Source organism: Manacus candei, unplaced genomic scaffold, assembly GCF_025592945.1.
Source record: "Manacus candei isolate 608988 ecotype Guabito, Panama unplaced genomic scaffold, ASM2559294v1 h1tg000025l, whole genome shotgun sequence".
NCBI classification, from domain to species: domain Eukaryota; kingdom Metazoa; phylum Chordata; class Aves; order Passeriformes; family Pipridae; genus Manacus; species Manacus candei.
The window spans coordinates 1,447,211-1,462,654 of NW_026138073.1; the positions used below are offsets into that span (position 1 = coordinate 1,447,211).

Consider the following 15,444-nt stretch of genomic DNA (forward strand, 5'->3'; position numbering starts at 1 on the left):
CATGGCGGCCGTGAGGGAGGCGGTACTGCGGCCGCCTCAGCACCGCATCGGGCGGGCGTGCCAGGGTGCCTGTCCGCACCCCGCGGAATCACAGCATCACTGAGGTCGGAAAAGACCTCTGAGATTACCAGTGACCGAACACCACCTTGTCAACCAGACCATGGCACTAAGTGCCATGTCCACTCTTTCCCTGAACACCTCTAGGGGTGGTGATTCCACCACCTCCCAGTCCATTCCAGTGTCTAATCACCCTTTGTGTGAGGAAATTCTTCTTGAGGTCCAACCTGAACCTCCCGTGTGCAACTTAAGACAATGATCTCTCGTCCTCAGCCCACCATCATGGACAGGTGTGGGTGAAGGGGTGTGAACTCACACCCCACACCATCACAGCATCATTAATGTTGGAAAAGACTTCCAAGACCATCGAGTCCACCCTGTGCCGGATCCCCACCTTGTCCCCCAGCCCAGAGCACGGAGTGCCACGTCCAGTCCTTCCTTGGGCACCTCCAGGGACGGTGACTCCACCACCTCCCTGCGCAGACCCTTCCAGTGTCTAATCACCCTTTCTGTGAAGAAATTCCTCCTGATGTCCGCCCCAAACCTGCCCAGACTGTGTCCTCCACGGTGGGTGGGTGAAGGGTGTGTCTGATGACACCCTCAGCCCCACCATCACGGCGGGTGCTGTGAGGGGGAGTCTCGTCCCCTCAGGGCTGCTCCAATTCAGAGCCGCCCGCAAGCCCAATCCTGTCTTGCAGAGGACTAGGGATTAAAAAACATCAACCATAATATTTCCAGTTATTTGCTGAGTGTTTTTAAAGCAAGTACAATACAAAACTTTTTGTGTGCTCATAGAACTGCCAGAACTGAAGGGAAAGCCCATTTAACCTCGTTATTCCCAGTTATTCTCACGTAACTAGATGTTCTCTAGAAGTTCCTACCAGGAATCCGTGCATTTTGCATGGACCTTTTTGGGTGATTTTCCAAGGATCCTGCTGCTGCACTGGTCAGGTCACTGTAACTGGTTAATTCCCAGCCACATTATGCCCAAATTTACAAATCATGCTGCTCCAGCTCTCTGGGGAGTTACACAGTGGTTTCTGCAGTGAGGGGCCAGGCAGGAGGGACACAAGCTGAGCAAATGGAGGTGGAGCTGAAAAAACATCATGAGAAGTCTACAGGATACCCAAAGAATATTTTCCATTCACTTGAAGCACAGTCTTTTTCTTCGGGATTTCTTATCATGTTGCAGTAAAACTTTCATTACTCAAATTAAGAGCTATGAATGGATATTAAACAGGATTTTTTTATTGCCAGTGGGTTGGAAAATAGCTATTGTTTTGCACTGGTTCTCAAATTATTTTACAAATATTAAAGAGCTAAGATAATGCATGAAGAATGGAGTGGGCTACCTGGATATGGACATCCCAACTCCAAGGGGGGTGGGAAAAGAAAGTTAAATAGTTTTATGGAGGCTGAATAATGAAGAGAGAGGGGCCAAGCAGCTCAGATGGTGCCGAAAAACACCCAGGGAGGCAGTAGCATCAGCACCTGGGAATTTTGGGTTGTTTAGTATTACTTACATTTGCAAAAACCAGCAAATACAGCACCAGGTATAACCCAGAGCCAGCTGATGCTAATAGGCCTTTCCCTGTCTTTTTTCCAGAGGAATGCTACAACTTTGCTATCCTCGCCCCTGGCTAACAAAAATCACATGCAGGAACTGCTTTTAAAGACAGGCAGACTTTAAAATATATATTTTGAAGATATTATGATATTATTTATTTATATGAGAAATTATATATTTATTTATCTGATAATATTATTTATTTTATCTTTAGAGTATAAATTTTAAAGGTATTATGTATGCAGCTGGTAGACACCTTTCTACTCCAGGATGGAGGGAGAGCAGCAGCACCTGCAGCTGATGAATTTGGGGAAGCCAAGCACAGTGTGCACACCTCTCCCGAGGTTCCATGCTGTTTCTGGGACACTTGCAAAGGCTTCTCCTTCTCCATCGCTGCCAGAAGGAAATCGTCTAAATGACACAGAAAAAAAGGTTATTTCTCTGAGCCAGAAAAATGGGTGATATAAATTTCCTCTTCAGTGAAACAGGCGTAAAAAAGCAACTAGAGTGGGATGGGTATAAGAACACCAGGACTGCACACTGGGGCATGACAGTCTGGAGGATGTGGATCCGCATCCCGAGGATCCCCAGTGCCCAGACTGGCCCTGGATCCCCCTGGCAGCTCCCTGGCCTTGGGAGAGCTGCACTAATTGGTTCTCCCTGCAGGGCCTTAGGCGGGAGGAATGGCAAGTGCTGCACACAGAAAATAAAGCCCATTCCCACCCCTCTCCGGCTGACAGCATGCGGGGAAGGCGCTGCCTTCAAATGCCATGGCTCTGCCCCGCTGAAATTAGAAATTCCCAGCTTCCCAGTGGCAGGGAAGGCGGCTGTGCATGTGCTTTTCCACCCCAAAGCATGGCTTTCCTTTGTATCCATAAAAAGCCAACTAATATACTCCTTCCAATTAAGCTGTGATATGAACTGCACTTTGAAAGTTCTTAATCCATTCTCTGGTTCATTAACTCGGAAAAATTCATCCCCATGGTTAGCCCTATCAGAGAGGATGGAATGCCTGGCACCAATTAGTTCTAATAACGAGCTAAATTGTGCACAGATTTCGGAGTCTGTCATTAGTATGAGAAAATGGGACAGCTCCTCTCAGAATAGAGGATCTTACTGGACGTTCCTTTAATTTGTCTTTGGCGAACAACTCCTCCTGCAGACAAAGGAACTAATTGATTTGATGAGTTACAGATGCCTGCTGGGTGGCACCTCCCCTGCTGCCGAGCGAGGAGCCGCAGCCAAAAAATAGTGTCAACATTACTCTGAGATGTTGCTCTCCTGCTTGCTCACGTTCCGCTGCTTTAAGGAGTGTCCTGTTTGTGCCGCCAGTTTGCTCAGACACTGATTTTCTTTCAGGGGTTGAACTGGAAATTTGTAAAATAAAGAGACTGTGGGTGCCTCCCAGGCCAGGAGGCTCCCTTGTCGAGCGAGGGAGAAGCTCTTGGATTTGGGAAAGCTGAGGAGCTGTGAGGACAAACCGGAGCCTTGCTGGGGGCTGTTTCTAGCTCCTCTTTTTCAAGGCCCACTTAAAATATTCTCAAAAGAAACAAAGGTAGATGATAGTGGTTGTGAGATACGTGTCATCCTTCTCTTACAAACACATAAAGGAAAGGGTAAAAGATTAGTGGTCACTTCTGAAGAGATGGACATTAAATAACTGATGGTTCCTAAACCTACCACAGCCTGTAGCACAGTGTCTTCACGTCATTTTACTCAGGATTTTTGGTACTGCCACAGTTTAATACTCACTAAATAACCTGAAGAAGCAAAGGAAGGATTTCACCATGTCTTCTTCATTGCTCTCCTGAAAAAAATAAAAGTGTCTGTTGTGCTGTTAGTGCTTGAGCTAAACCAGAAATATCCCTTTGCCACTAAGAAGGAGACATGCCATGAAAACTAAAAGATAACTTATTTCCTCAGAGATGTTTGCATGCTGCCAGCATGCCCTAAAGTCCTGCCTCTTTTCTGCAGCCCAGGACAGCACCAAGTCTTTACCACAGTGGAGAGCAGAGGCAGAGAAGGGGAGAGAGGTGTCAGTGAGGGCAGCCCAGCCCTGCTTCCCCAGGGATGTGAGGCGGGCAGCAGCGTGACTCCTGACGTGAGCACACGGATCTCATTTCCCGGTGTCATGGGATCACGGGGTGACAGAACGGTTTGGGTGTAAGTCAGAGGGGTGCCTGCTTGAACCTTGGGTTTCCATATCTCTAAGAGTGCTGCCTGCAGGTGAACCCAGGTGAAAATCCTCATCTCGTGCCACTGAGGCGACCTGGTGTCAGGTTCCTCGGGAGGCATCGCCTTTCATGCACCTCCTTTACCTTCGAGCAGTGTAGCAGCCTGGAAACGTGGCAGCTCCTCAGTTGGCAAGCTGTGGATTGTCTGTCACTGCCAGGGAAAATATAAATGATCGCAGGCACTTTAGCATTTCGATTTCCTAGATGCTGGCAGACACTCCGCAGCGTGAGCTGCTGCATGCAAGTGATGACCTTCAGGAATGCTGGCGTCTCCCAGTGGCGAAGCAGCAGGAGCATGAATCAGCAGAAGGGAGCAGGGAAAAAAAAAAAAAGATGGTTAAAAAGGAGCCTGCTGTTTGCAGTAAGTTTAAAAAAATTTCCTCCTGGTCCTCCAGTCAGATTTATTAGCAGCGACCTTGGCACTTGCAGAGCCCCCTGCGCAAAAGCCAGGCCCATGCTTGCAGATTTATTGCACAGTCGGGGCCTTCGCCAGCCCAGTCACCGCATTTCACCCCTGCTGTAATTTAGATTTTAAATCCAAAAGGAAACAAACCCATTCTTCCAGCCTAAGCACAAACAGCCTCCAAGTGAGGCTCTGAAAGACGAGCACAGAGCCCGAGGCTGTGCGCAGGCACCTGTAGGACCAGAGGAAGCAGCACCCCAGGGGAATCCAGAGCAGGGACTTCTCAGGAGTCCTTGGTTAGGCTGAGCCATGAGCCACCCACCCAGGGAGCAGGTGAGGGGCGAGGAGAGGCATTTTCTCCAGCCTCTGGTTTGAAGCAGAGCTCCCTACGAGCTGTTTGGCAAGAACCAGACAGCACTGCAACCCCTTCCTGGCAAATGCCACTGCCCATGGTTGCCGTAAGTATTTCAGTCTCTCCAGTGTGTTTTGCATCTCATGCCCGTCAGCTGTGGCCCCTGGGCACCACCTGGGCTACAAAGCCTCTCTGAACCCAGTGTCAAAGCACTGCCTTTGTCTGTGCAATTCTGTTTAGTAACAGTCACGATTCTCTGCCAGCTGTGAGATCCTGCCACATCATCAGGACCTGCCTGACCACACTGTCAGGTGCTGCCCCTGCCCCACTCACCCATTCCCGTGATGGGGAGTGGGATTGTGCCTGGCACAAATGCGACATGGTCCCAATTTCTGCTCGGGGTCTGGCTGTCCCCAGCAAGAGCCCTCTCAGCACAGCCAGCAGCAGATGAACCCCCAGTACAGCCCAGGCTGGCTGCCGCGATGTCCCTTCTGGGCCCTGGGGACCCTCGGGCCTCACGTGTGTTCTTTGCACATTTATTCCCGCTTTTTCTCCCCGGCCAGCGGGTGCTCTGCTGCCTTTGCTTGGATTTTCCAGCAGAGGGGGATGCAGCCTCACCGAAACCGTCCTCCTTGCCCAAAGCCTTCGAAGATGCCTTCACCTTCATCCTCAGTCAGGACCTCCCCTGACCTGGCAGTGCCCGCACCCACAGCCCAACCCTCCCTGGGCACATGGGCACCGCGGGGTCCAGTAAATCTTGCTTTGAATTGCACAGAATAAATCCAAATCAAGGGATTTGATCAGTGCTGAGCTGTTCAAGAGACACGAACGAACACGAGGAGCAACGCCATGTCCCACATCAGCCCCAGCCTGCCCGGTGGGACCATCTTTGGGGCTTTGTCCCCAGTGTTGTCACAGACAAGGGAGAGAACTGCGTGGCCCTTTGAAATGAGGGGGGGGAGAGAGAGGGCTGCAGACCAGGTGCTGTGAAGTGAAGCACAGGGAGGTGAGAGTTTTCGCTCAGGTATCACTGATGCCCACGCTCCTGCCTTGTGGGGAGGGAGCATCCAACTTGCTCCAGGTGTGAGGGGCAAGTCCCAGGTGATGCTTTTGTCTTTAGTGGAGGAAGAAGCAACACATCTACAGGTACAAACAGCCTCCCATGAACCCAGTCAGTTGAGCTGCACTGATTTACCAGCCAAATACTCGACTTGTTGTCTCAGCACTTGGTAGGAGTCCTGAACCGAGCAGGGGGAACTTCATGTATGTTGATGCTGAAACCACTTCTTGCTCAGGAGCAGCAGGGAGCACCCAGCCCACTCTGCACTCTCTCTTGCACTGGATTTTGGGTGCTCTGGTGTCTGTATTTTCCTTTGTCATCTCCTCTGGAAGTCATGTTCCATTTCCCAGAGCAGGGCTGTCTCAGGGATCTGGGCACCTCGCGCGCTGTCATGTCAGAGAGCTGCACTTCAAGGCTATTTCCTATCAAAAGCTCCTTCTTCCAGCCACCCAGTTATTTTCTCCTTGGCTAAATCATCTGAAAATAGTCTGCAGCCATCCTAGTTCTTCCTGCTTTGTATGCATGAGCAGGAAAGAGAATTTAGGATTTTGCTGTAATGCCATACACAAAAGCCTGCTGGAGTGCATCACTTTGATTAGCTCTTATTCTACAACCAAGAAAACAGAAAAGAATAAAAATAAGGGAGAGCCCAGCATGTGGCTGCTGTGTCTTGCTGCTTCAAGGCTGCTCGGAAAATCTGCCTGGTTGCTCAGGGCCCTCATCAGTGGCATATTTGTGCATATTCCAATAATTGGTTGGTTTTTATCCTCTTAATAATGAGAGAAAGAAGGGCAGGAACACTGTCATGATTTGCTCGCTAGCGCATCCCAAAACTTTGACTCTGGCAATAAACCAGCCCCGTGCCTGACCCCGAGGCCTCCCCTTTGCTCCGTCACTTACTGCAGGCAGGTGACCCCTCTGACACCTCAGCACTCCACAGAGGGCACAGCAAAGCTTCCCAACCGCAAACAAGGCATCCCAGCTTGTGGAAGTCCAGGATGGAAAAATGTGATTTAGATCTGGGAATTAAATTAGCAAAAGGGATGAAAAAGAAGAAAAATACCTCACATCCAAGCACACATCTCTGGCAGAATTCATGGCTGGAAAAAAGTGTTGGGCTGTGAATTTTGCAGACAGCTCTGATGTATGATGGAATGGACCGAACTCCTCGTTCTAAACTGCCTGAACTTTGAGGATTTGATGCAGATCCAGATTTTATATTTCCATTGGGGCCTTTCTCATTAAAACCAGAAGTAGAAGGATCTCGTTTCCCTGCAGAGGCTGTACCAGATATTAACCTGTCCCCTCTTCCTCTGTGCACTGGCCCCCTCCTCTTTATCCTCTCAGTTTTTGTTGAGTCTTTGTCACAAGGCACTGACAAACCAAGTGGTCCTGGTTCTCAGACACAGAGCACTGCAGTTCTGAAAAACTGGGCTACAGAATTCAGTGCAAGTCTCTGCATATGGATTTTTTAAATAAACCTAATCCAAATAAAGCTCATCCGAAGCTGTGGGCATTCAAATCATGTCTAAAAACACAAGAACAGAGCAGAGACAGAATGTGACCGATGCTTCCCTGCTTCCCACCCAGCCAGGCGAGCACCAGTCATGAGACTCACACAGCTTAAATCCCACTGTTACACTTTCCCACCAGACAAATCCTACTTTATTAAACCAAAGTGCAAGGGAATTAGCAAAACCGCCTGTTTCCTTCACACTATAGTATATATAAGCAACCTAATCCATACGCCAAAGCTCCCACCGCTCTTAAAACCCCTCAGCTGGGAATTCCCGTCAGCAGCTCGCAGTCTCCCTCCTGTCAGCTCGGGATTACCTTTCCCTAACAGGGCACGGGAAGGAGAAAAACACGTGGGCACCTGCCAAATTCATCCCTGCGGCTCTGCTTCCACGGTGACCCCCGGCTGAGGGAGAACTGCGGGGATGGGCGCTGGGGCAAGGGGCGCACACCAGACTAATTAGTGCTCGGCTTTGCTCATTAAAGAGGCTCCTTTGGCTGACCTGACCAAATGCTTCCCGTTGTTTCGGTCTGTCCCACGGCTGCTGGGTCTGCTCAGCGGGCCGGGGAGGAGGGTTATTGATGAGCCAGGGAGGGATCTCCATCCCCTGCCTGCCCTGCCCGTCACCCCGCCTGGCAGGGGCAGCCCAAAACTCTGCGGAGAGAGAAAGGAAGTGCGAGTCAGTGCGAGGCACGATGTTTCATTTACATGAGATAAGCGCCTTCATGTAGCAACTCGAAATCAAGGGTAATTGGCGGGGTTGGGAGGACGGTGTCTTTTGTTACACAAGGCGTAATGGACCTCTTCGGAGGGAGCAGGAACCAGCCCTCCCGCGAGCGAATATTGCAGCCTGGAATAGTGATGTGCTACATCCTATTTCTCAGGAGGGAGGAAGGAAGGAAGGACACGTGAAAAGAAAATAGCAGTAAATGATCCCACTTCATCATTTTTTTTCCTGTAACCCTTCTGGCCTTACAAACAGGAACTTCATTTTAAACTAAAAATAAAGCATGATGCCTCTGTCGCAGTTGCGGTGGGTGTTCCCGAGGGCGCCGCTGGGCTCAGCCCGTTCCATATGCAGCCTGGGCAAGGCACGCTAGGAAAGTGCCTCCCTTTGCATTTGCTATATTTACATATCATCAGTTAGCAGGAGAACAGGATGTCCCAGGGGATCTGAAATAGGATATACCACACTCCAGCTCCTGGTCAGTTCAGCCACGGGCCAGGCCCGTATGACTGATCCTGGTCGCCTGTCAGCCCCTGGCTCCGGGACTGCCGGTGGTGCCCAGCAGGTGTTATCCATCCCCATTCCTGGCTGGCACACGGGCAGAGCGGCTGCGGCATCCCCAGCCTTCCTCAGACACGTGTGGCTGAGGCAGGGCAGAGCTGGGGAGGGGTGGAAAGCTCCTATTTCTCTTTCTGCCACACCTTTTTTTTTTTTTTTTTGCGAGGGCAGGGGAGATTTGTTCTGCTTTCAACAAAATCAGGTCCATATTCTCCTCTACACGTAGTTTTTCATAGTAAACCCCCAGCAGCCATCAGGAGCCTTTCAGTACAAGGTGATGGAGCGCAGCAAGGCATTTCCAGGCAGGAATGCCAGGGCAGGAGCAGAACCCCAGCACAGCTTCTCACAGGCCTTTGGAGGGTCTCACAAGGGTGCAATGAGCAGAGCTGGAGAGGGTGGGTGGGCAGATGAGGGGTGGATACCCCATTCTCTGCTAGAAGGGTGACACCTGGGACTGCAGCCCCTGCAAGGCACGAGCTGTCCTGTCGGAAACACGCTGGGTGCCCTGCCTACCTCACCACCTTGGATTTAAATGCCTTTCTCACACGCTGGGCGTAGCTGCCAAGTATTGTGCCTTCAGTACATCACTCCACCTTGATTTCAAACCACTTCAGCTTGTGTTTGGGAGTGGTTTCCAAGCATTCAGCTCACCCATATCTTATCCACACTGGTTTCCTTTATGAGCTGCACCCACCACAGGTCCAGAGCTTTAAATGCAAACCCAAACAAATATGTGGTAGCGCTTCCCATTCCCACTGGACTGGCCTGGAGTGGGAGTGCAATGAGTCAGGAGTACCATAAAGGAAAGTGAAATAGATCCACCCTGAGCAGATGATAGGATCAGGACAGATTAGTAGCCTTGGATCAGATTCAAGGGTCAGCATAAATCTTTAATCTTTGCAAAGTCCTCGAGCCTCCCTCCCCTCACTGTCTCACATGCACACACACCAGGCATGACTAAACAGCTCTCTGCGGGGATGGCAGACGCTTCAGAAACTCCCGGCTGGTTTGGTTTGCAAAATAAAACAATAAAGCTGCTCTCTGCTCTGTGAACTTGAGAACTTCCCTAGGCAGGCAGGTCACCACTGGATGCTGTGGGTGCTGCCCTGTCACACCATGGCCATGGGGGCTGTGCCCACAGGGTACCTCCAGCCTGCCCTGATCCCACAGTCAGGCTGCAACACACTCAGCTGCTTAATGCATCGGGGAGAGCCAAGTGCAATCCCCACGCTGGGCCTGATTAGGTCCCGACTACATGATCTGCCAGGACGTCATTACTTATTATTCCTCTGTATTTGCTCCCCACTGACGCTGTGCTCAGTGGCCATAATCTGGATAGTTCCCAGGCTTCACGTGGAGCTGCAAGTGTTTCACTCAGGGAAATGCCAGGCTGCCCTGGGGGCTGTCCCATGGGGATGCTCTGTGGGCAGTGGAGGGGCTGGAGGAGTGCTGGGTACCAGCTTTGCACCCAACTGATGCGCTAAGGGAAAAGAAAGGAAAAAAAATATAGCAAAAAACCCTGGCCTAGTTTTTGTTAGTTTTTGTTTCACTGTGCTGGGCTCAGGCTTGAAGGATGTGGTTTGGTGGTCAGCGCATAAGACAGCAAATGAAAAAAAAAATCCTTTGATTAAATCCAGATCAGGTCTATGCAAGCTCCTCCTACAGCCATCGGGAAATCACACGAGGGAAAACCCTGCCCACGGTTGCTGCCTGTGGCTGGGCACCGCAGGATGTGACCCAGGTCCTGTGGACGCCCTGTCCTGCTCCAAGGAGGCCTTTGTCCCGTGGAGCAAGGCGTCCCATCCCAGCACCAGGAGCACTCATTTCCCACGGGGGCTGTAGGACATCTATCTCACTGTGCATTAGGCTCCATCTCAAGCTTTCTTGATAGATTTATAACAATTCAAGTCACTCTCACCACTGCTCTGTGCACAAAGGGCCAGGCGAGTTCTGTATAAGTGAATATTTATATATTCCCATAAACATTTTTAATGGGAAATTGCCTAATATGCCTTATTAGAGGGAAAGCACGAGCAGCTGGCTGGGGGCGCCTGGCAGAGCTGCTGATGGTGAATGTGCTGTTGCTGCTGCACCTCACAGCTCTAATTGTTTCAGGAATCCTTTGACTCATGTTCTGAGCAGCTCCAGGATCTGCACGAAGATCTGTCTTGTCAGTCTCCTTAAAAACACCTTTGCCTTGCTCCTGGGTTCAAAAAGCTCGTGCTGCAAATGCCTCCTGACCTCAAGTGCCCAAGGTGCTTGCCGGAGTCCGGCTGCAGCTGGAAAACCCCTGTGCTGTCCTGCCTCACCCACACACGGCAGCTGGGCCTGGCTCTGCCACAGCAGGTGCCCAGCTGCTGCAGGCCCTGGGGACAAGGACCTGCCATCAGTCACCCCAGGCAAGGTCCTGCCAGGGCCTGGCCAGCCCCACACCTGCCCATTCTGTCCTCCTGGCCGAGCTCTGTGTGCTTTCCCAGGGCTGCACAGACAGTGAGTCCCTGACACACTCTGCAGCACAGGGAAGCTGTCCCTGTGCTCGTGAGCTCCACTGAGGAGCTGGGGCACGGACCACACAGGTTCTCGGCTCCCCCTGGGAACCGGGGATGTCACCGAGCACTGCAGTGCCAGCCTGCTCTGTTACTATGGGGACGAGCACTGCAGGGACAGCAGGAATAAATGTACAAAAATCCCCGGCAGCTTTGCTCCCAGGGTGGCAGTGGGGATCACCAGGGTGCCATGACCTGCCCTCCCTCCCCACCCCTTGCCCTGCTCCATGGCCTCCCACCCCTTTCGACACCGGGCTCCTTCCTATCTCGTCCCGATCTGCGAGGCTGACAACTCAGAGCTTACACACAGCTGTGGTTACGGCCCGGAAACGCCTCACGGCCCAGGCGGCGTGCCCGCTGCCCTGCCCCATGGGATGGGCACCCGGCTGCCCCAGGAGCATCCCTCGGGAGCACCAGGGGCCTTGTGCTGGGGCACAGCACAGAGGCAGTGCAGGGGCTGTGCTCCCCACCAGCTCAGGCTTTGCCATGGCCGTGTCAGCACGGGATGCAAAGCACCCACGGGAGCAGAGCGAGTCAGGCGTCTCACACTCACCCCTTATTCACTGGGTTACGTGAGCCAACGGCAGAGGCTGAATTCCCCTGACCTTTGGACACTCATTTAAACCATGGAAAGGGTGACAGGCAGGCAGGGAAAACAGGCAACGGCCTGGTGAGATGGCAGCAGGTGCTGCTGTTGGAGCCTCCACCCCAGGCTGGTCCCCGAGCTGGGGGTGTCCATCACCCCAGAGCCTTCCAGCACCCAGTGTACTCATGAGACAGCTCGTGAGACAGCTGTGTGCTGGTGGTCCCATACCTGCTCCTCCTGGAGAAAGCCGCAGCTCCGATGGGAATGGGCCTGCGGAGGGATCAGGACCAGCTGTGCTGCCCGGAGGAGCCGCTGCTCGACGAGGCTGGTGACAGCTTTCCCGAGGGCATCGTCTTAGAAAGCGGCTCTTGGGAGGCCTGGTGATTCAAGGGGAAAGCTCTGCAACACTCATTCTGGGAAGTTTCCATTTGAATTGCTGCAAAGAGCAGTTTTTCCATGATAAACAGATTGCTTCAGTTCCCCAGTAGCACTGGGGGGGTCACCACCACCCCCTCCCTCCACGGCCCTTCCCGCACGGGGCCCTGAGTCATCCTCCAGCCCCAGGCTGGGCCGAGGGCCGGCGCAGTGGGGCTGGGGCAGCAGGGCCCGGCAGGGTGGCGATGCCATGTGCTCCCAGCAGCCTCCCACACCACAGGGGAATTCAGCCCCAGAGCAGCCGGCACCACTTTGAGGTCAAATGTTTGTCTGAAATCAAGAACCAGAGAAAACCCCTCCCCAGCCACCTCCTGATCAGCGTGTGCAGAGCCAGGGCCCCTCTGAGGGTCCTGGGCTGGGACTGGGCTTCTTCATTCCTGAATGGGACTCTGACACTGGTGGGTCAAACACTTTGTGCACGCAATGCTTATGGGACTCCTGCCAGCCACATCCTCATGCCACCAGGTGCTCTGGATCAAGAGGGGCTGCCCAGCACCCCACATTTCACTGCACCCCCAGAGCAGCACCCCAGCCTTGGCCGACCTGTGGGAGCAAACGCCACCCATCTCCTCCCTGGATTGACACCAAAACTAGGTCGGGGGCTTTGCATCCCTGCCAGCTCCAAGGCAAACATCTAAGCAGTAGAGATCAGCGAGGGAGAGGAATCCCACTCCCTGTGCCTCTCTAATCCTGGAATAATGCATCCCGTGAAGTGCAGGCTGGATCCGGTCCAGCAGTCACGGAAGGCAGTGACAGACCTCCCACTGCTTTCAATGGGAGCAGAGCGAGCTGGGGTTTAATCAGCGTGGTACCAGCAGCAATAGCTCGTCAGCCTGAGCGCTCCTGAATACATTAGAATGCGTTGCCTATGCCCATAGGTCACATTTCATCTCAAATCACACCAATTTCACAACACACGCACTAATTCCGTGTGATAATCATCAGCAACTGCTTCCATTGGGGATGAAGCGTTGCCCTGCTGTGCCCCGATCGATAGCTGGAGTCAAAGCCTGCCAGCAGATCCCATGGCAGTGGGAGGAGGGCACTGGGAAAGGCCCCCAACATGGCCATAACCTTATTAATGATTCGGCATCCAGAATAGAAATAAGAGTTAAATCTTCCCTAAGCTGCTCAGCCCCACACTGGCGTTGGATACATCCTCAGGCAGCAACACAAACATGAGCTCCGTGCACACCCCGTGACAGGGATAAGCAATATTTCAGCCCTAATAGTTTGCATATTCATCAGGACTTTCAAAGCAGAATAGATCTCGGCCTTTCCTTCAGCTGCCACTGCAAGGAGGTGACTGGGGAGCAGCACCAGAGGAGGGAATGCCACTGTACTTCCAGCAGCACCAGGGGCTGAAGGAAGGATAGAGCTGTACAGCAGAGAAAAGCTAATTATTCCTCTTGTGTGACAGCTCAGGCAACCACAGACTGCAGCCACCATTCCTCGGCCGGAGCTGTTGTTAAGGAAACAATAAACTGGGATCCTGTCCTGGGTACTGGAATAAAAAGCAGAGGTCAGGAGAGCAGGTAAAATGGACCTCTGGAGACAAGCCCAAGGCTCAGCGGCCAACACAGCTCTGCCTCCTCAGCATTTTCACCCTCACAGATGGACACGGGCAGTGCTGAGATGGCCGAGGGTCCGGCAACCCCAGCAAACACCCACCTGCCTGAGCCAGACCCGGCCTGAGCACTGGGCAGGGCTGCAGCCCCACAAGGGGGGAGAGTTGGGTGCCAGGAACAACCAGCCCAGGACAAACCTTTTCCAGGTCCCACCATCCCATAGGCAGCAGCACACACAAGAGGAGATGGGGATCTGCCTTTTATCTCCAGGCATTCCCTCAGCTGTGTGGTGTTACCCAGCCTGCCCCCTTTGCAGTTTTTAACTTGACACATGTGGTGAAAAACCCTTCCCTGGCAGAGCTTTCCCATTTGGCCATTTCCAAAGGCACTGGATGCAATGGCAATAACTGACTCCATGGCGTGATGTGCCCAGGGCAAAAACACACCTGGGGGAAAGAGAAATGTCTAAGAAATAAATTATTCCAAAATAGGTAGAAATGTCAGCCTTCATTTCCAACCCCAGCACAGCACATGGTGCCCTGGGAGCGTGGGCATGAGAGCTCCATTGTTCCCAGTATTCCCAGTGGTGCAGAGGTGCTGCTTGCCCAGGGCCAGTAACGGAGTAGTCAATGAAGGGGCCAATTAGCAGCTCTCACCTGGCACCGAGAGGCATTTGGGTAGTTCTCAAAGTTCTCGAGTGCCGTGAACTGCCAGGAGAAGGGCAGTGGGAAAGGTCTGGAACGCAGGGGAGCTGTGAGAGCCACGTCTCCTGGCTCGGGCAGCACGCCGGGAGTCAGGGTTACAAACATGGACACCCCGTGTCACATACTGGGGTCAGTGTCACCGGCCCCGCGGGTAGGGTTACACCAGCTCAGCCCCGCAGAGGAACTGTGCCTGCAGCCCTGTGGAGATCATCCCACCCCTGCCCCCACTGCCCGGGCATTCCCGACCCTCCTCTTCCATCCCGAGCATCGCACCCAATGTCTAAAGGAAAAAAAAAAAAAAAGACTTGCTCAAGACCTGCTGCTTTTTCCACGGTGAAGCAGAAACAGCAATTATCTGGTTCAGTCTGGTGCTGCTGGCCTGGAACATGCCATGACAACGTGTTTCTCGTTTCAAAGCCTCTTTTGTACTAGGACACAGTTCAAGGGATCTTGCAATGCCTGCATTTGTAAACACGCCGCACTTGCAGCTACACGCTCTGCAGATGAAAGCCAAGGCGGAGCACCAGGGCCCTCTCCCTGTGTCACGGCCGGGCACCCGGAGCTCCCCCTGCTCCCCCGCCGCAGCAGGACGTGCTGAATCAGGGCCTCGGCAGCCCCGGGGCTGGGCAACCATGCGTGGTCCTCAAAAGTCATGGCACGTTCAGAAAAATGGAGTCCTGGAAGAGGGAGGGGGAAAAAAAATCACAGCAAAAAATGTGCGTCACTGCAGATTATTTTAGGCCTTGGTCCATGCATAATGCAAATAAGCAGCTCCCGGGGTACATGCCTGTAAAAACCATCCAGTCCCACAGCACTCGGTTATAGGAGCTTTCCAAACAGGTGGTGAAAAGCTAAAATTATGTGTCTGTGTGTCCTCACCGGGGTTAGGAAAGGCCCTGGCTCCCGGGAAGGCTCTTCCCCTGCCTCCACAGGGCTGGTATGAAACGGGACCGAGACATTAAAAAATTCAGGAGCGTTTCTTTCCTTTTGAGGCAATCCTGGGCTCCCTCTCACCAAACCACGCTCAGCACCCCCACAGCACCCTTTGATCTGCCTGAACCCGCTGCCCCCTCGCACCCGCTCTTCACACACCCTGACTTTATATTTTTGCTTTTTCTAAAAATCGTTGTA

The 15,444-nt window shown here is 52.7% G+C and overlaps 1 long non-coding RNA gene across 4 annotated transcripts; it reads right to left on the reverse strand.

Annotated features, from left to right (window-relative positions):
* Positions 1 to 1,839: 1,839 nt before the first annotated feature.
* LOC127471616 (uncharacterized) lies at positions 1,840 to 15,444 on the reverse strand. 4 transcript variants are annotated; one of them, XR_007904696.1, is made up of 5 exons: positions 14,630 to 15,444; positions 11,835 to 11,983; positions 3,943 to 7,843; positions 3,377 to 3,431; positions 1,840 to 2,035 (listed from the first exon to the last, which is right to left on the reverse strand). It is a non-coding gene; the product is annotated as an uncharacterized LOC127471616 (long non-coding RNA). The 4 variants fall into 4 exon arrangements; XR_007904697.1 differs by lacking the exon at positions 1,840 to 2,035 and having other exon boundaries at positions 2,050 to 3,431; positions 14,630 to 14,990; positions 15,193 to 15,444; XR_007904694.1 differs by lacking the exon at positions 1,840 to 2,035 and having other exon boundaries at positions 2,050 to 3,431.